Genomic DNA, 25,891 nt, shown 5'->3' with positions numbered 1-25,891 from the left:
CCACGAGCGCTCCTTCCAAACGGACCACGTGTCCAGTGCTGTGTCCAGTCTACCCTTACTAAGAACAGGCTCAGTATAATTATTTACACTTTAGAGGCCACTAACTGAGGTTTGTAGAAATAAATTGACCGGACCCAGGTCACACTGTTTGCGAGTTGTGCCAAATGCAGTTCTTGGCACGTAGGGTGCACACTGGTTTGCAGAGTAAATGTGTGAGCTATGCTTCTCTCCAGTTTCCCTACATCTTCTCTGGTGAAATAAACACACACACACACACACACACACACACACACACACACGAACATTCTCTTTCTCTACTCCTTGCCCCTACTCCATAATTCTAGGAGCACAGCCTTGACACCTTTCAGGTTCTTTGCCACAAAATAAATGGTTGGAATGTCCCAATATTTCTGTGCTTGGGTAGCGGAGACTTCTGCACTGAAGCCCAGCAGTATGGCTTGCCTCACAGAGTCTGTTTAAAGGAAGAAGGAGCAAGAAGGGATGCTGAAAGTTCCTGCAGTATTCCCAGAGTGCATGCTCTGGGTACAGAACCCCAAGTGCTGCTTCTCAACCTGCAGACAGAGGCCATAGCAGGGCAAGGAACTGTGACATGTTATCTTGAATCTGCGGTCATGTCATGCAATTTTAGAAATGAAAATAAGCACTATTCCCCTATCTTAGATGTACTATCGGGCTGAAGGAGCAAGAGTTAACTCATTTAAAATTATCACATCTACCTACCTCTGACTCAGTAATCAAAAGCAGCAGCATTGGTGTATTTTGTGTTTCTAAATATACACTGACAATGAACATGTATACATGCATGCAGATTATCTCATTTCATGCTCCATCGATGTTCTGAGGTTTGTACTTTTATTTATATTCCATCCACGACGGCCACAAAGGTATTGGAAGTATTGAAAATAACAATTGCAGCTTAATAGGGTTTGGAGGCTAAAGAGGGTACAGATTCTCAGGCCAGTTCAGGACAGTATCAGAAGGAAAGAGACGTAAGGACTCAGTGCGTCAGGAAAATGGTCTGACAGTGTAAAAAGCCTGGGGTGGGGAGGAATGATTTAAGAAAGCCGTGGCACATGCTGAGAAGATTCAGCAAATGCCAAACAGTGTTGACAGGTGGGTTGTTGCTGGGGCCTGTTGGGGCAAACAGATGATCATCTGGGGAAAGGATACAAGAGACCCCAGCGCCCAGGCCTGAAAGGGGTGGCTTCGTCCTTACGTATTCATCGAGTCCCAACTGATTTCTGGGTATGAAATAAATGACTGGAATCTGCTTCTGAGTGAAAGATGTCCTCTATCTAGATTAGAATCGTGTGGAGTCATTTTTCAAATGTTAACGTAGTCCATGATTTAAAACTGTGACCAGTGTGCTGAAAGGGAGGAGGGGTGCAAGGTATATCAATTATGGGCATACAACGGGGAAATCTGATCTCATTTGGGGTGTAGAAAAGTCTGTCTTGGAGAAAGACTTGCAGAGGGGGAGAAAAAAGAGAACATTCTAGGCAAGAAGAACAGCTTGTGCGAACTGACAGAAGTAAAAGAATGATGACTCACTAGAGAAAATGAAAGAAATCCATTATGGCTTGAGCCCCAGATGGTGAGAAAATATTGCTGTCTTGGAAGAAGCAGAATTCTCAGAAAGTCTGTGTGGGTCGGACCTTCTACCTTGAAAAATAAGCAGAGAATGATTCCCAGCTCATGGACACTGGAGTCCAAGCTAAAACCAGAAAAACGAAGACTATTTACCTAGGAGGCTATATAGTTCTTCAGTCCGCCCACTCCAAGTCTGCACAGGGTCCCAAGGCAGCCCTCACTCCACTCCTTGACAGAGATAAATACCACGGGTAAGGCCAGGAATGGAAGGGTTCTGCCTGGAACTGTCTCCTTTCCAAATCTCTGGTGTTCTACTGGAGTGACTAGGCTTCTGCTGAGCTTGTAAAACTGGCTTTGAAGGCTGCTTTTTCAAATTGAGGTCTTGGACACACAGAATCGGGATCCACAGTTAGAGCCTGGGAGTGTGTCCAGGGATTCTGTTTGCATTGTTGTTTGTGCTGCTGTGGCCAGAATACCCTGTCCAGAGCAACTTAAAGAAATAGGGACCTCATTTTGGCTCGTGGTTTCAGAACCTGATGGTTGGGTGCCGTGGCTTTGGGAAAACATCATGGAGGAGAGAGGATGGAGTAGTCGAGGATGGAGTAGTGGAGGGAAGATGTTCACCGAGTGAGTGACCAGGAAGCGAGAGGTAGACAGTAAGCACCCAAAGATAATTGATTGACTCCTAGTGACCCACTTCTATGCCCCACTTCCTAATGTATCTACAGTCTCCCCAGATAGTGTTGCTAGCTAACGACTCAGTGGGGACTTCAATCCCTCCCAAAGTCTTACAGTTCAGTTCCAGAAGCGTTGGTTTAGAGAAAAAAAGGGTCTTCCCACACCAGGTACATGCAAAAGCTTTAACATTATAGATTACAATTCTCCCCCTGAGATTCTGGTTTTGCAGCTCAGGATGTAAGCTGAATTTGGACAGTCTGGAAAAACCTCTGCAGAGATTCTTAGTTCAACCAAGTTGGGGAACCAAGGGAGAAGCTGGCTCATGAATGTCAGTCCACAAGGAGTCTGTACCAGAGATACCTGGGGGTGGAGGGGGCTTCTGAAGTAATCTCGAGGCCTATAGCAGATCTTTCATGTCAAAGTTTATATGGATGAATTCCAAAAATAGATACCTAGAGAAAGTTCTCCTGGTGCTTAAAATCATAAATGAGAGTATCTCATTTTAATTCTGCCTAGATTCCAGAAGCCCGGGTATGGATTGAGCTTCATAGATTATTTATTTCTAAGATGCTCCAGGTGCTGCTGCTGTGAGTATTAAGATTTCCGGGAACATAATGAAAGAATGGATAGCTATTCTCTAAGCTCTACCAAGTACTACACATCCCAATTCTGCAAAAACACAAAACAAAAACAGGTCCCTTTCCACTTCCACTTACCAAATAACACTTTCTCTGAGCCAAGAACTGGGACTTGGTCATCTCTGTATCTCTTGGCATTTGCACTCGGGGCTTAGCACATGTTAGGAGCTCAATAGCTGTAGCTGTATAGCTGTATTCTGAGTTCATCAAATACCGTGATGTCCTTAGGGTCCAAGCTACAGAGCCAGCTGAAGGTGGGACGTTGCTGTTAGGTGGGCTTTGTGCCACTTCCACTCAGAAACTCCAACTGGATTGGATCCAATGCGAAGCTGTGTGTTAGCAAAGCCCGCTCTGTAGGGGGTAGAGTCAAAGAAGGCCCCTGGAATATTAATAATTCTTCACAATGACCACAGCTATGGTATTTACAGACCCACAAAACACAGGAGACAGCCTGAGGTTGCTCACGCAGCTACGGACTCCAAGGACTTAACTCTGCTCCAAATGGAGCATGTATATTGCCGGATCCTGCCAAAAGCCATACGGTTCATTAGCTTTTACTCGACGGAGAAATGCGCCAGGCCTGGTGCTAAAATGACATGAGAAAACCAATTTGACAGCAACGGTCGAAAGAAAAAGAACAGCAGGAACAGAGCAGCTCGGGGGGATTTCGCTTATGCCTTTTGGAACGGGGAGGTTCAGGCATACCTCGCAATGGGGAGGCCCAGGCTGATTGGAATCTGACAAGGACTTATTACTTCCGAGGCTTTTTTTCAGGCGTTTGGTCTCTTCCCCTGAATTCTGTCTGTGCAGCGATGGACATCTTTTGATCTATGACTATTTGTGTAGTCTGTGAGCTCCAGATTGAGACGGGTGTGGGAGAGAGCAAAGAGCCGAGTGAGAACAGAGAGAGAGAGAGAGAGAGAGAGAGAGAGAGAGAGAGAGAGAGAGAGAGAGAGAGAGAGAGAGAGATGGGGGGACAAAATCGGGAAGGTGGAGGAGAAGTCAGTTAAGGGTAAGATTAGCGAGACCCCAGGTTAGGACTTTCCCTTCTCTTTGGATGGTTGGCGCTTGTGCAAAGGAGAATCTCGGTGTCTTTTGAAGCCTAGTTATAGAACAGATGTCTTTGCCTTCCGCCAGGTCTTGTGCATTAACTTACTCTTCCTGTCACTGTGAAATACCACCTCTAACTTTGAATTTTCTAACCCCATAACTCTCGGCAGGATCCTTTGCTCCCCGCTGGCATGGACTCCACGTGAGATGCGGACACGCCTGACGCGTTCTGCACGCTCCCGTGTTTCTGCGTCGTCGCCCTCCTCCCTTTCATCATCCTAAGCAGTTATAAATTACGGATTGGGTTAACATTTGGATAACTGCTGTATACAGTTCCGGCCAGTGCAGGAACGCCACGCCCAGAATCACATTTCAGCCACCTGCCTTGTCCCTGGAACACAGTGAGGACACGGAGCAGTTGAGTCAGCCCAACCCCGTCTAGGCCTCCAAGGCACTGCGTGCGCCTCCTGAGAAGTATTCTCTATCTCTCACCCGAGATGGATGACTCCTGGCCTTAAATGGGCCACCTGCGTTGGCATGGGGAGAAGGATGCTGGGAAGCAGAATAATGGTGTTTACCGGCAGATTCCCGAGTCAAGACCATCACCCCAGCCACGCGTCAGACCGCGAAGGAGCAAAGGCAGCAACTTGACAAAGTTGACTTCTTAAGCTATGACCCAGATGACTTCAGCTTTTAGTAAAGTTTGTGCATCCCACAAAACCAGCCTGCAGGCTCCCCAAAAGGCCTTGTCTCCTGAGACGTGGCTCATAAGATCCAAGAGCTGCTCCCGCACCACGTAGGAAAAATGCTGAGAGCTGGGCCACGACCGCTGAAACTCCCAGTCTGGCCTTTGCTTCTTACAGCAGGAGAAAGCACTCAGGGCACCATTTGGAAAGGGAAAGGATGGGTCACGTGAGAACAGAAATAAGGCTGGCTTCGTGGAAACAAAGCAAAGCTTTATCCCCTCTGAGTTGGCAAGCAACTCTGCTCACGTTCAGTTACCTATGGCTCTGTGGCAGTGCCACCCGGAGATGGCGAACCCCTCTGGAAGTTTAAGGGAAGCTAAACCATCAGAATACACACATACAGACATTTTGGTGAAATTCTTTTTAACAGCAAACAAAGTACATAGGTGCAGCACGTGCCGTCTCTTGAGCAAACACTCACAGCCTCTAGATGGCAATCCATAAGGTCTCTCCCAGCTCAGGGATTCTAGAATACAGTGGCCCCAGACTTGCATGGTTAACTCGGTTCTTCTGTCGCTGGTGAGGGCTTCTCCATAGAACTCCCTCTTCTCAAAGGGTTGATGATACCTTGGCTCCTGTGAGTGGGACCTGGTCGCTGGCACCCGTTCATCCAGGGGTTCCCAGCCAATGTCTGTAGTGTGTATTAAGTTGCCCAGAAGACCTGAGTAACACAGGGTTTCTTGAGCACCATCCCCACGATTCTGACTCCCAGTGCCTGGGAATCCCGGGCCTGGGAATCCGCACTTCTTACAAACGGCCGGCGATAACAACGATAATGGCGGTCAAAAGCTACTGCTGTGGACGGTGTCAGGCATGGCCTCTCCTGTTTCTTTCTCCTCAGAACTGGTACTGAAGCTCTCGTGGCCTCTCATGCTGAAGTCACTGCACCGGTTGTTTGAATCTCCCTGGGGTTCGATACAGAACCAGGCGTCTGTTTTAACTGGTTTTCTTTTTTGAGGGGTTAAATATGTGCCAGCCACTCTTTGAGTACTGTCCTGAATTAGCTTTAGTCTTACATCACAACAGCATTAGATAAAACTAGAAACACAGAGAGAGCAAGTGAGGTATCCAAGGTCATACAGCTTGGTGGACAGTAAGCTGGGATCCAGACCCAAAGTGTCTGACTCCAGGGCTTGGTTAGCACTTAACTTATAAATCAAACTAGGACTCTTTCGAAAGGGTATGAAGACACTCTTAATGAATGCCACAGGGTAAGACGCCAGCTGAGACTGTCGTAAGGAAGCCAACATATGAGATACATGTCTAAATGGAGTTTGTGCTGATTCTCTAACCTGAGGTAAAGGCAGAAAGGCTAGAATTAGGGAAAGCTAAAGAAACACTTGAGTTCATACAGAAGTGAGTCTGTGATGGAGTTTGCCAGAGTTTTTACTCTGTTCGGCCATTGCTATACTTCATGGAGAACCAAGCAAGGAAATCCCTCTCTCTTTTCTGGTATTCTCGGTCACTGGCCTGCACCCACTCAGAAACCCGTGGAGAACCAACAGGAGGGCTTAGACCTTTGAGCATGGAAACACAGACAGAGACATTTGGGGAGAGGAGTAACTGTGGTGTTCAGGAACCTCTGAATTCGGGGATTATGTGAGACATGCTGCCCTTCGGATGGCTTTTACCTAAGAGGAGTAGCTGTTGGGCACCCAACCCTCTGATTCACGGAAGAGAATGGTGTTCTCATTAGACTTCACCCTCTGGTCCAAGAGCAGGAAATTCTAAACAGGCTCAACACCCCCCTCTAGTGTGCAAAATGGGAAGGCATGGGCCTCAAGGAGCAATTACGACCAAGGCAGCTAGGAGAAGAGGACAGGAGAGAAACATTTTCAGAAGGCTCTTAAAGTAATAATATGCATGTACCCTCTGAACTAGAAAGGGTCTTAAATATGAAGACCCAAGACGGCGCCTCTGATAGAATAGATGTGATGTGTCAGTACCGGGCAGTATTCCATGCACAGGAGAACAAGAGCTGGATATGCACGGTACATTATGATGCTTGTCCCACCCTGCCCCGCCCCCTCCCTGCCCCCTCCCCCCACTTCCAGAGTCACTGAAGGCTCCAGAACGATGTGCAGAACTCATTACCTGGACCCTGTTGACCACTGAACTCTCCTGACCTCCGTGGAGGCCATGTCACTCCCTGGGCAACTGCGATTGATAAAAACACAAAGCACTTATGATAGAAGTCCTGTTGCATAGGCTTTGACTGTCCACTTTGCTCAACAGAGTCACGTGTCACAGCAGAAGCAGAGCTGAGAACAAAAGGACTGAATGGCTAAAGCCAAACTTCTTGTCAGTGGTGCTGAGAACTGGAGGATCTTGCAAAGGGCCGAGAGGCCAGGTACAGGCTCCAGCAGGATGATCAGCCTTTTCCCGAGTCTCTTTGCACCTCGTGCTCAATTCTTTTCCTCTTTGTCTATAGAAATGGACTCCATCTAAGACTTATTCCACCAGCCCTTCTCTTCAGATTTTCTCATGAATATTGGAACGCTTCCTTTCTGACTTTTAAAAATCACCCTCTGTCTATTCATCCAAAAAAATGCATAAACTTCCTGCCTATGCACAAATCAGTTCTAATAAATACAGAAATGAAAAAGGCAAAGATAGTACCCCGGTGGGGATCCGTTCCTAGCTCTAGGCAACAATGCGGAGAAGAGCAAGAACAGGCTCAGTACTAAGGAAGAGCTCGGCAGATAAGGACAAAATATGTAGCAAGTCTATTGCCTTATAGATCACTGTCAGTCACATTCTCGCTGTGGTGCCAAGAAGTTCCTGCACAGCCTGGCTCACGTTTCGGTGGGATTTATTAGTATCACTACAACCATAAATACTATTTCTTACTCCTACTGTACTTTACTTTATTCTCCTATTGGTTACTCTATAACCAAATAGAAGGGTAAGCTGCATCTTCCTTTTGAGCAGTTTAATTAGTGAGTTTTCCATTACCCCATGAATGATTGACACAAAATCATACTCTACACCTCTAGTTTGTGATATGATGCATTTCACACTAGCTTTTGGGAAAATCTCACTTGTCTGTGAATTTCTTCATGCATTCAACTAATATCTGACCTCTGGAGCTTCCTTTCTTTGTCAAACTCTATGGTAGAGAAAGAGAATACAGTAGCAAAGAACACAGGTGTGGTGTCTGCCGTCCTGAAGCTCAGTGTTTGCCGGAATCGTAGAGACTGTTTAGATGGGATTACATCACGAGAATATACTTGTGACATTAGTGGCTAGGCGCCTAAGGGGGACTCACCAACGGGGCTGCTGTTGAACTTTGCATCCAGTATTCGGAATCGAGAAGAACATTATGCTTAGTTCTCACTCCGCTTAGTTCCCTGAGCAACTTAAAAAACATCTACTGAATAAATGAATAAATTAACTAGTGGAAGAGTCAATCCGATGCATCATTGCCAAGAGTTCATTAGCAACATCAGCAATAATTATGATTAAAAGAATGGTGTCCAGGAAAATACCTGCAGACCCATGGGCTCCTATTGCGTGGTGACTATAATGTAACTTAAAATCACTGTTCTCCTAGAAGCTATCCTGCTTAGCATCACTGTTCCCATTTTAAACATGAGGGGACATGAAGTTCAGGCGTCTGAAGTAACGTTCCCAGGGCTTCGAGTTTACAAGCACAGATAGTAAAGGAGTCAGTGGCCCGAGGACACACTTACTTTTCCTCCTCTTTTATGAGCAAGTTTTATTCTGTCTCTACATCACGTTTCTATCATTGGGAACACGGTCTTCTTTTCCATTTGAAGTAGGATGGAAATGAATGGGTGATGAGCTCTGCTTGATGTGTCTCAGCTGGAGACGGGGTGGGGGCAATTAGCTGAGATTCACGCCCTGGAGGCAGTCATGACCAGCCCTAGCCTCACGGGAACCCTGGCACCGCAGAACCTGCTGTCTTGTTTTCTGCCCAGCATTTCCCCCCAGATAAAGCAAAATCAACAACTGGGTCTCGTAACGGTAAAAGTTGCTCCTCTTAGTTAATTTTGACATAGATCTTGGACAGGGGTCAGAGAGGGCCTGAATGTCACTTAGTCTGTTTATTTGATGAATCCAGCTCTGTTTGCCCACCACCACCACGACCACGACCACCACCACCACCACCACCACCACCACCACCACGACGTACCTTCCTGTTGGTGCTCCAACACTAGTTTATAAACTTGTTCATGTGGTCCATTTAATTTTGAATTATGCTTTAGGAAGATCAACCACAGCTTGGGCTACAACCTGCTTCCAGGGTTTCTCCTCTTCTTAATCTCCTCTCTCAGAAGCAGTAGTAGTTACTTTCCTCCTTGCTGTGGCCAAATACCTGAAAAGGGGCAGCTTAATGGAGAAAGAATACTTTCCCACCCCTGGACTGAAGGCATAGACCATCCATTCACGGAAAGCATGGCAGCTGAGCCGTGAACCTCAGGGTCAGCCTCCTAGAAATGGCCTTCTTCCAGCTAGGGGCTGCTCCTATAGTCGCCACTACCTATTAAAACAGCACTACCAGCTAGGGCCCAGGAGGTACATTTTATATCTAAGCTATCACAAGGACCATCTGGAAATCCAGTCTTCTCTGGACACCAGCTTTGCCTCCATATTATGCTTGGGATGTGTGCTCTGACACACAATTATGTAACAAATATTTTCATAGGTTGATAGGTTTTGTTTTTTCTAGTTGATATATATATATTATTAATTATATATAAGTCACGCATCTCTTATTGATGGGATTGCATGCTGAGGTTGCATCACTAGGCAACTGATGGCCGTGTTAACCTCACAGCTTGTACTCACATGAGCTCAGGTGCTGGAGCCCACTGCATAGCTAGTTCCTAGGCTACAACAACCCATTAAAATAGATGTCTGCACTGCATACTGTAAAAAATTATAACAAAATGGTAAATATTTGTGTTTCTAAACATATCTGGTATCTGGAAAGAACTGCAAAAATATTGTATAAATTATAAATGCCATGTGCTGTACATAATTATATTGCTTTTTAAAAAAAATACAGTTGACTGAGCCGTAAGTTTGTTTCATCATGACAATGTGTGGTACTACAATGTTAAAGGGCCACAGTGGCACTAAATGTCAGAGGGTTTTTTTTTTAACTCTATTGTAATCTTTTTTTTTTTTTTTTTTGGTTTTTCGAGACAGGCTCTATTGTAATCTTATGAGACCACCCTACTTCCTTTGTTTACCAAAGCTCCATCCTGTGTGGCTTATAACTGAATTTTATTTGCATATTTATTTAAATATCATCATTACTAATGTATCTGTATATCAGTGGTAGAATGCATTACCTGATTGGGAAACATTGCATATTTTCTTTCTCTATTTGCAGTGTTTGAAAGTGATATTCAATATTCAGTGAGGATTTGCTTTTGGAAGACAAACATTTTCAATACTTGTGGTTATATATCTCCGTGTAAAGTTAAATTTGCTACCAGCAATAATTAGTCTAGATGCTTATTTGGTTTTGAGAACCTCAAATTCTATTCTTTCATTATATATGTATAGTCTGATTTTTTATTAAACTGTGTTTCCATCAACTTTCTTTTTTAGCAAACTGTATTTCTAAATATCCCATTGGCCCTTCACATCCTTAAGCTATGTTTGTCCATTCAATGATGGACCTCATTGTCCATTAAGCTGATTTTTTTGAGCCATGTGCAAGAACTCTATCGAATCTCACTGCATTTCATCTGAACCTTTCGATTTAATCTGTAAAGGTATTTATTGATTTTGTTACCTTTTCATTTTACTCCTAGCCTCCAGGATAATACGTGTTCTGGATCTTCGTGTAATTAGCAGACAGACATGTGGTCCCAGAAATCTGCTTTCAGACTGATCCTGGACTGTTAACTGTCTTCCGGTGGGTGCTGCTTGCTATAATCAAATCTGTTTCTTCATTATTAATCCTCTAAAGATTTTCATCACTTAACATAGCCTGGCTAATCCCCCTCAATTACTTTGGTCCTACTTTCTAAGGACTAAACCACACAGGCACATTTAATCTTTTTAAGGATTGCTAGAGGGGCTGGAGAGATGGCTCAGTGGCTAAGAGCACTGGTTGCTCTTCCATAGGTCCTGAGTTCAATTTCCTGTACCACATGGAGGCTCACAACCATCTGAAATGAGATCTGGTGCCCTCTTCTGGCCAGCAGGCAGAACACTGTGTTCATAATAAATAAATCTTTAAAAAAAAAAGAGAAAAGGATTACTAGAGAACTATTTAATGATCACTTGCCAATAAAGTGATGATAACGTTAGATTGGTACCCATTCATGCTTTGCTTGTACTTAACATTTGATGTATTCAGATAATATTTCACAACCATCAGCCTAGTGGTCAATATTACTATTTTTAACCTTTGGAGGAACGGAGGAGTCATTCAGAAGTACTAGTGGGGTGTGACCTGATTAATAGGTGGAGAAGAAAAGATCCTAACTGAGATCTGTCTAGCATCAAAATAAATGAACAAAGAGAAAGGAACGGAGGACGTGACTGCTCCTAAGGGATCCAGGGTTTCATTGTAGATATAAAGGAAAACATACTCAGAGGCAGAGGCATCTGGAAGCATCCAAAGTAAACATGACTGGCAGACGGAACCAGGCCATGTGAGAAGAAGGGCAGAGGAGAGGGGAGAGCCAAGAGACAAAGGGGCCATAGCCAACATGGCTGGATCATATAGGGAAGAAATCTGGAGGAAGAGGGAAAACCAGCCCAGTCCTGGGGCTGGACCTTTTAGGGTAGGGGGCTGAGAGGGCCTGCAGACAAAGCTCCTGCTTTGATCAGTTAATAGGCACCTAGGTTAGCCCTTTGTCTGGAGGTTTGAGACCTAACACAAAGCCAAACCCTCTTCTAGTGTATGGTGGTAGGCTTAGGGTGGAAAGCAGGTTTAGGCTTACAGACACATCTGCTCTCAAGTTTGTTTAACAAAGTGTCTGTGTTTGCTAAGCTGATATGTAACAGCTACCCTGGAACAATAGCAAGTCTTTTGCTGAGGGCTTTGACTTAGAAAAATAAAAACCACAGGCATATAATATACACAGAAGCAAGACTTTGACAAAAGTCTTTGGCCTTGTGAGACGGCAGCATCATGAGCCCTGCACCAGCTGTGTGGCTGGTGGCAATATTTCTAAAAGTGGGAGGCCTGATCAAGAAACCAGAATTACAAATAAACTTCCCTGTGGTCTTTGATTGCAGCACAGTTTTAGGGGGAAAAATAACTGTTGTCTAGATTAGTTTCCTTGATCCCAAAGTTCTACCCCTAACTGGATTCTATTGGTGAACAATGGAGAAATATCATCTCTCTAGTGTCTGGAGTTTTACAGCTCTCTCTCTCTCTCTCTCTCTCTCTCACACACACACACACACACACACTTTCTCTCTCACACACACTCACACATACACACACACTCACACACTCTCATACACACACACTCACACATACACTCACACACATTCACACATATATACACATACTCTCTCTCTCTCTCTCTCACACACACACACTTATAGTCATTGTAGTGCTTCTCTCCTTTAATTGTTGCTGTCTGAGAAACTGAGCTGCATCCTTTATACCATGCTATAAAAGATGAGGCAGTCCAGTCAACATCAGGACCATTTCAAAGGGATGGAGATGACTCTCAAAATAAAAACAACCTAGTAGGTATTCCATACAGACTTCAGGGGAATTGCTAGCTTGGAAAAGAGTTGAGATATCTCCTTTTCAATTGGTACAGGTTCTTGTAGCCTTGGCTCTGCCTTTCAGGGCTTAAGAGGGTGGGTAGCTGGCAAACTTTTCCAGAAGGAGACTGTGTTTCCAGCTTCCAAAAATGCACTTGGCCACGGAGCTTATGCAAAGCCCTTAGGGAGCCTCTGTTATTGCAAGGTTATGGGTTGCTAGGCCGGGGATAATCTGGGGGCAGGCTGCATTGCTCACCAAACCTTTAAATGAAGTGCTTCGGCAAGAGAACATGGGCTAAACTTGCCTGGATTTCTCTCAGGGTTGGCAGAGCTAACTGCACAGCTGCCATGTCAAAGATCTCATTCAAGGTATGGGCAGCTAAATGCATGGAGCAACTTGCTCAGACCAGATGTCCTGACTGTGTGGGAGGAAGCCAGTTCTCTACCAAAGCTTGCTTAAGGTCATCTGAAACTTGTTTAGTGATGGTCTGATTTAAACTTTCTCCACCTGTTTCTAAGACGGTAGAGGCAAGTCTGAAGAACCAGAGGAGATTATTGTTCTAGAAACTGTTGTGCTTAAGCTGCTCTCTTCTGTGGTCCTGTTACTATGCTCCCAGAGGAGGCTGGGTCAAAATTCCCCAAGATTCTCGTGATGTTAGTACCACATCTAGAGGATCCATCATGGGTTATACTTGGTTCCCAGAGCAAGCAGAAGGCTGCCTGACAGCCTGTTCTGAGAAAGAAAGACGAGTCTTCAGTCATCTGGGGGCAGCCCTTCCACTTAGTGAAGCAAGGATTTCCCCGCTTCAGAAAACTACCCCTATCGTGTCTTCATAGTGGTTCTCTGACACCAAGAACTTCTGTAGACCCATGGAGTTTGTCCTTTGAGATTCCACATCTAGTACCAAACAGACAACAAGAGAGATATTTGTCTCTGCATTTTCCCTCTGGGTGCTGATACTTGGACGCTGGTGCAAATTCAGAAAAACAGGACAAGTCTATCGCTTTCCACAATGGCGGAGAGGATGTCTTTTGCTTTCTTTTCTTTTTCTTTTTTGTCTTTACCCAAAACATTATTTGAAGAGAAAGTCGAATGTCTGTGAGACGGGTGGATTTTTTGTAGTCGTCTCAAGTGAAAGCTAATTCTCCCACTTCTTCAAGTACCCAAGACCCAAGGACAGGGTGGACATCATCTGTGTTCAAAAACTGCTAGTTTTCAACTATATCTGCCTCCGCTTTCAAATGCCAGTCCCTTTGGGGATCAGTGACCTCCTGTGTCTACACGTAGCTGACATCTTGATAACTTAACTCATTCATTATGATTCCAGCGCCCCCCACTCCACTTTCTTATGCATCTATGCATCTCTACATCTGTCACCATCCTTGAAAATGTCAACATCCATGTTCAGGATCGACTTAGTAGGCATCCTGCTGCCTCTGGTCTTCCAGTTCTTTGCTCTTGATAATCCTGCTTCCGACCCTTGGCAGCTGCTTATACGCTATCACATTCCCCGTACATCCCACTCCCCCAGTCTGCTCTAAGCATACCCAGTCTCAGTAAAATCCTCCTGACTCAGCTTGCACAGAGAGACCACGATTCCCTTTGATCTTAACTACCCACATCTTAACAAAAAAAGATTTGTTTATTATATATACAATGTTCTGCCTGCACACCAGAAGAGGATACCAGATCTCATTACAGATGGTTGTGAGCCACCATGTGGTTGCTGGGAATTGAACTCAGGACCTCTGGAAGAGCAGCCAGTGCTCTTAACCTCTGAGCCATCTCTCTAGCTCATCAGCATTTTTTCTTCTACTTTTCCTAGTGAGTTCACTTCACAACCCTCTCAGGAGGCTAGTGTATATGCTTTTCTGCCTTTCTTCAGTTTTTTATAACCTTTTTCTCTTCCCCGCCCACCATATCACATTTACCAGATGTAAATAACCACAGGGTGCACCTGTACCACTGTTAACAGTAGAAGTTGAATTTGTCTGTTTTGTCTCCTGCTGCCTACTTGAGACACGGCTTCCACCTTCGCCACTTTAAGGACATTGTTTCTGTGTCATGTGTCCTCCTCTGAAACCTCATTTTCATCGGTGTCGTCCCCCACATTAGTCCCCGAGGGGATAAGGACAATGCTGTGTGAGCCAGAGCTGCAGCTGCTTTCACTGAGAAAACCTGACCATGAGAGAGCAATGTCAACAGATGGCTCTCATTTTGTTCAGATGCTGTCATGGGTCTGTGGACTCAGTACAGGTTCCGGAACCACGCTGAGCGGTATCATTCTGGATTCCCCACCTGTCAAAATGTTTCCTTGATTCTACATCCTCCCAGACTGTCCTTATTTCCGAACTTCTCAGAGGTAGTTCGCTGAAGACTGGTCTGACCTTACTATCTCGGCTTCTTGACAGACATTTGCTGTTAAGTCCACTAAACCAGGCTTCTGTCTCTCCTCTTATCATGAGTTCCATCATGTGTCATTCTCCCTCTCTCTCTCTCTCTCTCTCTCTCTCTCTCTCTCTCCCTCCCTGTCCTTCTCCTTTTTCTTCTTCTTTTTCTAATACATTTTATACTTTTCTTTTATAAAAATAAAATCTAAAACTATTATTCATTTCTAACGGTTAGTTAAATTTTAATGAATATGGGTACAATTCCTGTTTACTAGATTCTCCTGCTCCCTCTTCGACAGACTAGTACAAGTGGAAAAAAGACTTTTCAGATGTACTTTGGGGAAAAAAAAAGAGATTTCATCATAGGCAGTGAGGTGAAGTCACAAAAGAAGCTTCTATGCAAATCGAGATTTGCCTGTGCAAACTGGTATTGTGTTCTTGGCAAGACCTATGAACTTCTATGAGGCTTCATTTCTTTCCTTGGGCACCTAAAGACGCCATTGAGAATCCTTGGACAATCACAACATTTTTTTTAAAAAAGTGAATCTAGCCACATAAATTTGCTACATGACATTTAATGTGCTACTTCAACATTTTTTGTGCCTCAGTTTCCACTTCAGAAATTGGGGGTGATAATAGTATCTGAGTGACGGACTTCCCTCTATGGCAGATAGTCACCAGCACCAAGATTCAGGCCTGCAGCATAGGGACTCTTGAGTAATACATGTTAGCTGTTGTTTTTATCATTTTGATCTTCATCACGATGGTGGTGAAATGGAAAAGCCATGGGAAACATTTGAAACAAATTAATTATTACCTAATACATGTGGTGTAGTGATTAAAATATTTCAAAACAAGGGGCTCTGTGAGGGAAGATTTAAAAATCAGTGTTGAAAATCTGGGAAGCCTATCCCTAAGGCATGTGGCCATTATTCTGCACCTACTGTGTACTCTATAACATGGTATACCTTTGAATGGATGGTTTTGGGGGCTCAGAGTCATGGTCTATGAAGCCCATCTTCAGCAGCTGACATTTTCTCTAAGATATGTTGGTTATAAGCAAATTTCTGGCCTAAATATAAACAGCTTAGGGATGTGTTTCTAACATCAGCCAGCAGCATGGCGACAAGCCGCTATGCAATCTTCCTATTCTGTGGTTCTCCATGATTCTGAAACCCATTTCTTCCAAACTCAAGGCGAGGGATAACTAAGACTTTCATGCTGTGAAACACTTAGAGCAATGCCTAGACTGTAGTACATACTCAGTGAGTCCATCAATTCATGCTTGGCAATCACGCAGAATGGAGGCCGTTGTTGCTGAGACCACATTTTACTCCCTAATGTGCCAGGCACAGTAGCAGGGGCTTTGAGTACAAACTTCTAATTTACTTCTCAGTATCTGAGCTTATAATCTGGGGACAGGGAAGACTGGGCCATTGCACTGCATCAAGAGATGGCATCAACGCCCTTTGCACGTGACCTTACATTGCTACGGGAGTCAGCAGGTCTTCTTTACTCATGATACCGGAGTTGGCCTCATGATCTTCTTTGCAATACAAGCATGATGGCAGGAGTGACCATTTGTGTTTCTCCTCCTCCCTTGCACTCCTCACACCCCACAAAGGAACTTCTCTGATGTATTTAGTCAGCGGTCAGTCTAGACCCTCGAATGGCTCAAGCACAATCAGCAGCGAGGAATGAATCACAAGTCAAAGTAAGGCTTGAGGAGGAGCTACCTGGCTTCCCCAGCAGAGACCAGCCGGCCCCAGACCTCATGCGCCAGCACTGGGATGAACAGAACATTTGCTGTGGGGTTCACCAGGCTTCCGTGGGGGGTTGCAACACTGGGTTGACTTCACAGGAGATGACTTAACACGATCACTTCCAACTCGGGAGCTTTCATCCCAAGTTTTCCCTTCATGCTAACTGGAAAATGGCAGACAATTCCCAATCCACGTACATCTATCCTTGAATCTTTAATATGTCCTCACTTTTGGCAGATACATTTTCCTCACTAGTTCTCTGAAAAAGCATGCACATATCTGAAAAGGATCATCCAGCGTATTTCCCTGACAGTAATCGCATGGCCCTCATCCTCATCCACGCACACGGTCGTTTCTTCTGCTACTGAAAGAACTGACGGCCTGCAACATGGCTGCCCGAATGTGAAATGAACAAGACCAGCACCAAGGAACGTGCCAAGCCAAATGTGGAAAAACCCATGAGGTCTTAAGCTTACCCAAAGAGCTATAGGCAACCGAGGAAAGCTGGGAGGTAGAGAGGTGACCTTCCCAGGGAAGAGCACACCAACTGGTTGTCCAGCGCCAAATGGTCAGTCCTGAAAACACACTTACGAGTAACATTATACTAACTGTATAGCTTATACTGAGGGATATATATGTACATATATATGTACATACAAACCCATCGAGACATGCAATAACAATTAGTGGGAAAGAGGCCATGAATTTGAAGGAGGCAAGGGAGGAGGATCTAGGAGTCTTTGGAGGGAAGAAAGGGAAGAGGAAATGTTGTAATTAAATGATACTCTCATTTTTTATAATGTACTCTCCCCTTGAGCTTTATCTCCTCTGGATCCAGTAATTTTTATCTTCGTATTCTAGATAGCTTCCCCTCTTCTTCAAAATGCATTATTTCCACCATAAGATAAGGAAGGAAAGGAGAGAGAGGGAAGGAGGAAAAAGAGAAGGATGACATCATTATTCTTCATTTATTTTCTCCAACAATTACCACTTCATTTCCCAGACCCAAGCTACTGAAAAGTCCCTTAAAAAGACTGGCCATGTAGCCGGGCGGTGGTGGCGCACGCCTTTAATCCCAGCACTCGGGAGGCAGAGGCAGGCGGATCTCTGTGGGTTCGAGGCCAGCCTGGTCTACAAGAGCTAGCTCCAGGACAGGCTCTAAAGCTGCAGAGAAACCCTGTCTCAAAAACCAAAAAAAAAAAAAAAAAAAAAGACTGGCCATGTTCTCCGCCACTTACGTGGTCCCTTCCTACTACTCCCAGTCAGAATTTTTTGGTACTGTCCTTCCACCAAATAGTCAAGACACTCTCACTTCACATTGAAGGTCCAACCTGCATTATATTTGTCATATAAACAGCTTACGACTAATAACTACTGTCTTTCAGAAAACATCTTTTATTTCCAAGACTCCATGCTCTTCATTCTGCTTCACAGTGGCTAAGGAACTCAGGCCTCTGAAAACCTGGACTCTCCTGATGACAATCAAATCTTGAAATGCTTTGCTCCTTTCTTGACCCTTTGCCAAGGTCACGGCTTTATAGAACATTGAACTGCAGGTGATTTCCAATGTGTCCTTCAGGCTTGATTTCTCCTTGTACATCCATTTGAGTCCACATGTGTGTGTGTGTCATCAAATACAGTCCGTTGTATCTCCAAAACACAACTACAACCTCACAGTGGATAGCCTGATCTACTCTGTTCCTGGTCTTAGTGTCATAGCTGTGTGAGCTAAGTGCCTGCAGCCTTCAGCAAGGATCACTGTATCATCTGGCAGTGGTACACCTCTTTCCTTCTTTGTCCTCTGAGTCTGGCCTCAGCTTAGCAGCCCAAGTCATGCTGTTCAAAGTCAGATGATGCCATTAATGGAGTGGTGAAGTTCTCAAGACGCACAAGCTCTTGTTCTAAAATCCGTTCCCCCGCTGACTCCTCCATCCACGTCTCTCCCTTTTATCCATACTGCTCTCCCTCTTCAGAGTTCTCGCCTTTACCTTTTCTTTGCCCGAGCCCATGACCTTTAGCATCCAGGCAATGTGTTCAGTAAACAAGTAATACCGTCTCATCCTCTCAATGTATGGGGCGTGTTCTCCAGTGCACAGAAGAAGAAAGCCAAAGACTAGAGAGGGCTATGGCATTTCATACAAGTAATTACAATTAGTCCTTCTCCCCTGTGCCTCTCCTTTGTCTTACTGTCCCTTTCTGCTGCACACATGCACAGACATTAAAACCCAGGCTCTGCATAGGAAAGGAGATGTGTCTGTCTTTCTGGAGTCTGGCTCGCTATTAACAGAATAATTTCTATTTCCATCTATTTTCCTGCAAGTGTCATAGCTTCATTTTTTTTTTTGTTTCTAGCTGCGTAAAATTCCACCTCGTAAAACGTAGCACATTTTCTTTATCCATTCCTCTGTTGATGAACACAGGAGTGGCCCTCATTGCTTAGCTATTGTGAGTAGTCCCGCCATAAACACAGATGTGCAAGCAGTTCTGTGTTAGGGTTTAGAATCTTTTGTATATAAACGCCGAAGCAGTCTAAGCAGGTCAAGTTATCGTCTTATAGTTTACGTCTCTGAGAAGCCCTTGGAGGAATTTCCACATTGGCTCCCTCAGTTTACACTCCTGCTAACTGTCAGTGAAAGCTTCTCTTTCCCTGCATCTTAACCATCATTTGTTGTTATTTGTTTTGTTTTTTTTATTATTTTCTTATGGCAACAGCTTTGGAAATGTCTTTGGTTTCACAGGTCTTTGGGGATTCCATATGAAGAGGGGATTTCTAGAAATGGTTTTATATATTTTTTGAGGATTCCAAGCACTTTATTTTGAGGACATTCACACCCCTCAGCTCCCCTATTCCTTTCCCACACAACTTTGTGGTCACCTCCTTTCTGCTTTATTTCTTTCTTTTTAACTTTTTACTGTCCCTTTTCTTTTTTTGTTTTTGTTCTTTTTTTTCTTTTTATTTTTCCATTCAAATATTTACACTTCCTTCCCTCCTCCCAATCTCCTCCTGCTCCCCCACACCTCCTCCTCCCTCGCCCACCCTGCTTGAGAGAGGGCAGGGAACCTGCCCTGTGGGAAGTCCAAGACACTCCCCCCCTATAACCAGGCCTAGGGAGCTGTGCATCCATATAGACTAGGGTCCCAAAAAGCCAGAATATGCCATAAAAACAAGTCCCATTGCCTTTATCAATGGTTCTCAGTCAGCCCCCATTGTCAGCCACAATCAGAGAGTCCGGTTTGGTCACATGCTCATTCAGACCCAGTCCAGCTGGATTTGGTGAGCTCTCATTAGAACAGGCACATTGCCTCAGTTGGCGGACCAACCCCTCACAGTCCTGACTTCCTTGCTTGTCTTCACCCTCCTTCTGCTCTTCAACTGGACCTTGGGAGCTCAGTCTGTTGCTCTGATGAGGGTCTCTGTCTCTATCTCCATCCGTCGCGGGACTAAGATTCTATGGTGATATTCAAGATGGGGGTGGGGGCAGGGGTGGAGGTGAGGTTGGGGGTAGGGGAGACAGGGAAAGGGAAAAGAGAAGGGAAGGACTGGCAAGAGCTTGGGAAAGTGGGAGGGTGGAGATGGAGGAAGGGCAGATATAGGAACAGGGAAGAAGATACCTACATTAAGGGATCCATTTTAGGGTTGGCACGAGACTTGGCTCTAGAGGGGATCCCAGGTGTCCACGGGGATGTCCCCAGCTAGGTCCTTGGACAGCAGAGGAGAGGGGGCCTGAACTGTCCTTGCCCCATTATCACTCTGCTTTATTTCTATCTATTTTTTTTCTTACCCTACAGCTTTGACATAGATATTATGGCTTCTGGTTGTGTGCTTTTATGGAATCCTGTGCACACGAACAAGTGGGTCTCTGTGTCTTTATCTGATTTTTTGTGACTTTTTCCTCCTGCCTGTTTTGTCCTATTCCAATTTGTTTGTTTTTGTTTTATTTTATTATATTTTATTATTTTTCCCTAGAAGTCTGTTTGTGTAGCGTGAATTCTAATTGGTCTTAATAATAAAAACCCAGCAGACTCGGTTATCAGGATAAATGCTGAAAGATCAGAGACGTAAAGGAGCCAGCTGTTAGAGAGACCTTTTACCTCTACTGAACCCTGAGACTGAAGGGGGCTCTATCCTATCTCCACAAATCCTCGTACTGAATGTGCCGAGCTCCTGTCTCCTCCCACCTCTCTCTGCCCAGTCTTGTCCCTTCCTGTCTCCACCTCCCTAGTGCTGGGATTAAAGGTGTTTGACTTCCAAGTACTGGGATTAAAGGCGTGAACCACCACTGTGCAGCTGTTTCTCTTTGAGACTGGATGAGTCTCTTGTAGTCCAGGTTGGCCTTGAACTCATAGAGAACCATCTGCCTCTGCCTCTGCCTCTGCTTCTGCCACCCGATTGCTGGGATTAAAGGTGTGTGCCACCTCCGCCTCGCCTCTATGGCTAACTAGCAGCTCGCTCCATTCTCTAATCTTTAAGGCAAGCTTTATTTGTTACAGGACAAACAAAATATCACATGCTGGTTTTGTAATAAAGAAAGACAGTGTAGATCTGGAAGGGAGGGGAGACAGAGAAAGTGAGAGGAGGAGAAATCATAATCAAAATATAGTGCATGAAAAAAACTATTTTCAAGAGAAAACTTCCAAAGTATTTATTGATCATTTCTACTTCTTCTTTTAAGAACTATCTACTTAGTTATTAGGTCATTTATTAATTGGAAGATTTGGGAAATGGTTGATTTTTTTCATTCATTATATATTCTAGGTGTTACCTTTTTATTTGATGTATAGCTGGCAAAGATTTCCCCCCCTACTCTTTAGGTTTCTTGCTCTAATGACATCTTTCCCTTTGCTGTGCAGAAGCTTTTAAATATATTGTAATCCAGCTTGTCAGGAACTGGAGTTATTCCCTGTGTTACTGGAGGGAGGGTTGGTATTTTTGAAATATAAGGGTGATATGGCATCAAAGAAACTTCCAAGGTTAGAGCTAGGAAGCCAGGACTCCTATCTGTCTCAACCTCTACCTGGCAGAAAGGAGACAATCCGCACAGAAGAGATGAAGTGACTTGCCCAAGAAGCCAGCCAACGGGGGACAAAAGCAAGACCGCAACGTTTGAATCCTCATCTTACATGCTCCCCTCCACATCATCTTCATAATAGAATAACCATCCATGACTAATTTAACAAGGCATAAACCAAAAAAGCTTAACATCTGCTATTCTATCTCCTTACATGTAAACAAACCCTGCGCATGTAATACACACTTGCTGTTGCCAAGTTTAATACAAGCTGAGTTGATCCATGACAAGGAAGCCCCACACTCGAATGAGCAAAAGAAGAATAAGTCTTGTCAACACGGACATGACTGGTGAGCGCCTGACATCAGTGGTTCCTGCCGTTCTCTCACATATGTTCCACTTCGCCTTGATCTCTGTGTCTTCCCCTGTCTACCCTGCAATCCAAAGCTGTTCACGCTAGGCCTTTTCCACACTGAGTTTGAGCCTTCTCGCATGGGTTCCTGACTGCCAAGGGCCAAGCCTTTTCTCAAGACACTAGAATCGATTGGGGCCTGATTGGAATAAAATTTGTTTTTATAGTTCACATCTTGAAATAAAATTTAAACTTCTGCTGCATGTATTGAGAGAAGCCAACAAATAAATTGATAATGAATTTTTTTCTTCTTCCATATGGCCTTGAAACCACAGGGGAGAGTGAGTTGCCTAGAATGAGAGGTGATGACGAGCTTGGAGTTGTGGGACGGAATGCTGGAGGGTGATCAGTCTGGGACACAAGATATGTCTCCCCAGAATTCCTTTCCTGGAAACAGGATTACCTCACTGTGCTAAACTTGGATGTGCCTTTGCTTGCGCATCTATAACATAAGAATCAGAAAATAGATGGGTGAATCTGATGCAGCGTGACCTTTGAGATGTGAATAAGCTTGGCAATCCCTTCGCACAAGTGTCACTAAAATGCCTCAAAGCGAGCACTGCTGCATTCTGGTCCTTGCGGGGAGATAACAATACTTTTGAGGTTGCTTACAACTTTATGCTACAAGCTCTACTTGAAGATGGCAATGCCTATTAGGTAATTAAAAGCTCCAGGGGGTTTTATCGTAAGACGGTTTAACAGTTGCTACCATATGTGTAGGATGAAGAATACTTCTTCCAACCTTGGGGAAATTCCTAGCCTGGCTAGTCATATACATGATGGTAGGAGTGCAAAACAAGAGACTAATAAATAATAAATAAGAATGGATCGATTCCTTACCTGCGACCGAAAAAGGATGATTCTGGAGTCACATAGGAAAGGCTACACATAGAGCTACCTACAGAAAACGCTAAATAAGATGCATGCTCCGGCCTTAAGAAACTATGTCGGGATAGCTCACTGCTAATTCATTAAAATGATGCTATCTTAGAAAGTCCAGCTTCCCTGAATTACCAAATAAAACAAGCATTACTGCATTTGTATAGACAGTGTTCTAATATCAGGAATGATTCGTGGCCAGACACCAGTCATGTCTGCTCCTTACAGCATTGCTTCCCGTCTGTGTAGCTGTCAATGAAACCCTGCACTGTATGTCATTGCTCCACCACGCTCCTTTCTTTAACCGTTATGATTTTATTCATCTCTAATTTATAGACAAGGAAACAAGAACTGACGGAGACCATGTACAGTGGATGTAGGGTGCATCCCAGGTCCTCCTAGATCAAGATTCCCTCCTTGTATCCCTCTAACTTGCCAGTGGATCACAGCTGACTTTTGGAACTTCCCTCTGCCAAGCAGAATTGCCTTGCGCAGGTTCAGATCCCCTTCCCCAAGTGGCCCAGCTCTACTGAATTTCATCACCTTGTTGGGATTCCGGTCATTATTAAAGGTTCACTCTGGCTTCTCAAAATCTTGGGGGAACCAGCTGACTCATTGTCAGAACCTCATCACAATTCACCTCTGGCTTCTTTAGGTCCTGGTTCCCATATTCCCCCAAAGACCATCAGTCAACACATGTATTCAATGCTCCGCCTCAGAAACTGTAACTGGTTTAAAGTCATCCTTACTAACAAGTGATCTAACTAACTAAGGTCCAGCTGCAATTGCCAGGGCTTGACATTCAGGCAGTCCTTTCTCTTGCCAGCCATAGTTATAATATATAGGCACCATGGCAACGTCTCTGGTGGTGCTGGCCTGTAGATGGTGGGTTGTTCTCTGTTATAGATTCATCATAGTATTTACCATTTTGACCTTAGCTTGTTTATTTACTTTTGCATCTGTTTGTTGCTATATTGTTTCTAAGTACTACATGGCCAGAGTAAAGTAATCCCATGAAAGTAAGAACTCTGTATCTTCAGTTCTTTTTTGGTTCTGGGTTCTCCAGACAGGGTTTCTCTGTGCAGCCCTGGCTGTCCTTGAACTTACTCTGTAGACCAGGCTGACCTTAAACTCTGAGGTCTACCTGATTCTACCTACCTCTGCCTCAGGAGTGCTGGGATTAAAGGCATGCACCACCCGCACCAATTTATCTTTAGTTCTTAGGAAGGTGGCTCATGAAAAGTTGATAAAAACTGTTTTGATAAATCATACTAAGATGTCCAATACTCTCTTCACCGCGCTGGCTTTTTACAAAGACTGTATAAAGTAATGGTGGACAACATCGCTGGCTCCAACGCAACAAGGGCACCAATTCACACAGTCATCCATCTTTGCACCCCTGCAGACGAGGAAGGCAAGCCACTTTCATTAAGCATGTCCTCAGCATGGCAGTCATGGCACGACATCATGCTCTGCAGTCTCTGCATACACAGCCTTTCGTGATTTCCTGTGAGGAAAGGGGATCCGTGCATGATGCATCCCTCCCTCCCCCCCACACCACCACATGGAAAAGTAGAGCTTTCTGGAAGAAAAGCTGTGGTGTAGTTGATTGACCTCCTGCTGAACCTCTAGCACTTTCCATGAAATATCGCTGTCACTTGGCGGGATGATGAAGAACCAAACCACGGCTTCCTAAATTTGGGCATGCCTAGACATGGTCCCCAAAGCTGATGGCAACGTCACCTCAGAGAAAGCACTGACAGTGGAGTTGCTCGTGATAAAATGCAAAGTCTTACGTGAAAATAGAATCTTGAAAACCTCGTAGCTGTTGTCACCATGTGTCTGACAGCTTAGAGACCTCGCTCATGAAATTGATGGTGACCTCAACAAATGTATGATTCCTCTTACTCTATTATCTAGGAAACAACACAACATGCCCGTTTTTAATCTTTGTTAGTAGCACACTTGAGTGAATGGTGAACAAGTTTACAAAATTATGTGTGGTTAAAATATTTATTTCATGATTGGGATCTATGAATGATTCTCACGGACCTGACTATAAAAATCTTCACTGCTGTGGTCCTGAGTCCCTCATCACAAACAGCTTCGTAAGAAGTTACTTTTCAATGGATATTTTTAACATTGGCGGATTATACAGTTAGTGAAAAGGCCTTTCTGAGTCTGTAACTATGAGAGGCCAGATTTTCTTTATATATGTCAGCCCAAACTTGTATCATAGCTGACGGAAGGCAAAGTTTGGGAGCCCAGCTGTCAGATGGAGCCATCTACCAAAGCACAGACTGTAAATGCTGTCATTCTTCTCTCTAAACTATTGAAAATAAAGCAATTTGTCAACCTTGATATAGCTACACACACATATTATACATCTTATTTTCAATTTAACAGCTTCCTAATTCCTAAATCTGTATTTCTTGATGTTGCAATAAATAATAAACAAGGTACATAAATAGAAAATTCCTTTCAGTTCTTAGTAACTTCTAAAAGTGTAACAAGATGCAGAGATGAAATCGTTGGAAACCGCTGGCCTGGAGTCAGGTCTCGCACAGAGCTGACATTCAAAACCTGTTCATTGAATTATTCCAATATTTACTTTAAAAAGTAGATGATAAAAATACACTCCTTGTTGGATTGTACATCAGTCTCTGCTCATTACCAAAGTAGGACATTGCATCTGTCTGGCAAATGAACACACTTCATGTTACTAAAAGCATGTCGCTGAAAATAAAGAGGCTATCTATCCCATGCTGGATGGTCTTGAAAGAAAAAAAAAATCTCCATTTCTTACAGACAGTCAAAATTCAGGTATTTTTAGAATGCAGGCAGCCTGTTGGCTTACCTTGAGTTCTCATAGGCCTGGCTGTGGCCAGTCATGTTCCTACCCAGTAGCCAAGGAATTGTCCCAAGAGAAGAATCCAGTCCAGTCCCAGACAGCTAATAGATTCTTATCTATGGTCTGCCCATCAGTCTGCTCAAAGACAGGGTG

The 25,891-nt window shown here is 44.2% G+C and overlaps 1 long non-coding RNA gene across 1 annotated transcript in view; it reads left to right on the top strand.

The window, feature by feature from the left end:
- The window catches only part of LOC119803278, a 132,546-nt gene that overhangs the window by 86,943 nt on the left and 19,712 nt on the right, over window positions 1–25,891 (top strand). The window contains exon 3 of the long non-coding RNA XR_005283618.1: window positions 10,513–10,616. This is a non-coding gene — a long non-coding RNA (uncharacterized LOC119803278). The remainder of the gene's footprint in view (window positions 1–10,512; window positions 10,617–25,891) is intronic.

The sequence above is a fragment of the Arvicola amphibius genome, chromosome 17, assembly GCF_903992535.2.
Source record: "Arvicola amphibius chromosome 17, mArvAmp1.2, whole genome shotgun sequence".
In the NCBI taxonomy this organism is placed as follows: domain Eukaryota; kingdom Metazoa; phylum Chordata; class Mammalia; order Rodentia; family Cricetidae; genus Arvicola; species Arvicola amphibius.
Note: the sequence above shows the minus strand (reverse complement) of the source record. Positions and strands in the feature narration are given on the sequence as shown.